Below are 2,732 nucleotides of genomic sequence, written 5' to 3' on the forward strand. Positions count from 1 at the left end.
CGGTGACGTTCACGGTGAGTGCGCGATCCGGAGCGGGCACGCATCGAGCGAGCGATCGGCCGAGCGATCGGAGGGCTGCCTTTCCGTGGCAGACCCGCCAGCCGGTGCCCGTGCAGCCGAACATGCCAGAAGGCCAGAAGAGAACCGGCACGAGACCAAAAGCCCGCCCGGCTCGCACCTCTGCCGGGGTGGAGGCCTCGGCCCAGGACGGGATCCTGCACCGCGGGCCCCCAGCCAGGCAGTGGAGCTCTCCAGCGGGCGCGGCCTCTCCCCCGGCCCCACACCCTTCCGTGTGCTCTTCCGGATGGAGAGCCTCGCACAACCCCTGGCGGCTGCCGGGAAAGCTGCCAGCTTCCAGCAAGACTGCTGGTGTCTGGGGGCCCGACCCCACCGGTCTCCCCTCCGCCTTCACCCTGTCCATCCCTGGACGCTGCCCCACGCGGAGCCCAGCCTCCGGGCTGGTGCAGGTGTGGCGTTCCCCACGCAGGCAGCACTGAGCTCCATGGGCCTGGAGAGCGCCACGCTGGATGAGGCCGCGCTCCATGCAGTGCAGAGCTGGGCTGGTCTGGTGGCCAGCCGGCTGCCCATGGGAGCCAAGTGCCAGAGCACTCTCTCTCCCATGCTCCTCAGCACACCAACCACGCGACTGGGTGTGAAGGAGTTCGCCAGGTTCCTCTTACCTATCAGGCCTTTATTCAGAACCCTGAGGACTAGAACCTTCTGTTTAGGGAATGGGCAATGGCTTGGTGGTTGAGCCCCTGCTTTGCGCGTGCAACGTCTTCGGCCCTTCAAGGCGGGGATGGGGGAGGAAGAAGAGCTTGGCTGAGACAGAGGAGAGCTGAATGCTCACTGGGAGCAGTGCTGGTCTTATGAAGCCATTTCCGAAACCCCCGTTCTGGTAACAGCATCCCTTCCCTGGGTTGCTTGCCCATTCGTTTATCCGACGGCCATCCTGTGGCTTTCTTCTCCAGGCTGATGTAGGTTTCTCTAGCTGTGATTCCCTTCTCCTTCCCAAGTCCTGCAGCACATTCTCTTCCACAAAACCCTTCATCTCTGTCCTGCTGCACACAACCCCCCATCTCTGTCCTATTCCAGGCCATCTCCCCCCCCCCCCCCCCAGCATGGCCTCGATTGCGCCCATGCAGGGATGGCGGGCAAGCTCGCGATCATCACCCGATGCAGAGTTCACAACCTGCTGCAAAATTTTTAGGAAATTTCTGTTTGCAACCCAATTTGGCCATGAACTGAGGCGTTCGTGAGCCAAGATACCACTGTACCAACCACGGATCTTCAGTGGTTCCGAAGCGGCTTCACACATTCCAAGCGCAATCCTTTCCCCCGGTAGCACAGACGTGAGGCTGGCTATATTTCTTTCCATTCAGCCACCCCTTTTTCCCTTTCCTCCCCAGCTTGACGTGGACTTGTCTGGCTGGTGTTTCCATCCTGGCGGCGAGTTCTCCTGGACATTTGACCTGAAGGCCTTTCTCTCTCCAAAGCAGTCTGTCCGCCCATTATTCTACTCGAAGCGACAGTAGGGGGCTCTCCAGGATAAGGAATGAATAGCAATAGGACTGAAATCCTACATGGCAGAGACATATCCTATGAAGCAGCAGTAGGGGGCTCTCCAAGACAAGCAACGATTTAGCCACCCGGCTGGCATCGTCCATAGCTGAGAAATATCCTGCCTCTGCCATGAGTCACAGTCCTGCAGCCCCATCGGGCACCCAGCAACCTGGTTACTCACCCAACGCACCCCAGGTCTGCCCAGCTCATTCTTTGCCCTCGGGATGCCAACACGGTACAGTTTACGTTGTGGAAGACCGGAAAAAGAGGGACTCAACTCTGGCAGCTTGCCTGCATGGTTGTTGTACAGCCCTTTGCTGCTGCTGGCTTTGGGACCTGATGACCGGCGGGGACTGAGCTCCCCAAAGAGCATCCCCATGCTCTTCCCCGCTCCCGACCAAGAGCTTCACATTGCTGTCCTCATGGCTCACTGTGCAGAGGCAAAAGCGATGCTTGTCCGCCATGTGGAGAACGCCACCAAAAGGTTGCATCCATCCCTTCTCCAGTTTGAGTGGAAAGAAACCTTTCTTCCCATCCTCTTTGTGTGGTGCCTTTCTAAGTGTTTGTGGCGGCTCTTTTTAATCAAGGTGGGCAACCAGTGGCCACTGGCCACCAATGTGCAAGACCTGCTTCTTATTCAAGGGCACCACCATGGGAATGAGAGATCAGAGAATCATGGAGCAGCGGGGCTGGGAGGGGCCAGGAAGGCCACCGAGCCCAACCCCCTGGATCATGGGATCATGCAACAGTGGGGTTGGAAGGGGCCAGGAAGGCAACCGAGCCCAACCCCCTGGATCATGGGATCATGCAACAGCGGGGTTGGAAGGGGCCAGGAAGGCCACCGAGCCCAACCCCCTGGATCATGGGATCATGGAACAGCGGTGTTGGAAGGGGCCAGGAAGGCCACCGAGTCCAACCCCCTGGATCATAGGAAGGGGCCAGGAAGGCCACCGAGTCCAACCCCCTGGATCATGGGATCATGGAACAGCGGGGTTGGAAGGGGCAGGAAGGCCACCGAGACCAACCCCCTGGATCATAGGAAGGGGCCAGGAAGGCCACCGAGTCCAACCCCCAGGATCATAGGATCATGGAGCAGCGTGGTTGGAAGGGGCCAGGAAGGCCACCGAGTCCAACCCCCTGGATCATGGGATCATGGAACAGCGGGGTTG

Source organism: Varanus komodoensis, unplaced genomic scaffold (assembly GCF_004798865.1).
Source record: "Varanus komodoensis strain SLA01 unplaced genomic scaffold, ASM479886v1 scaffold79, whole genome shotgun sequence".
Lineage (NCBI taxonomy): Eukaryota > Metazoa > Chordata > Lepidosauria > Squamata > Varanidae > Varanus > Varanus komodoensis.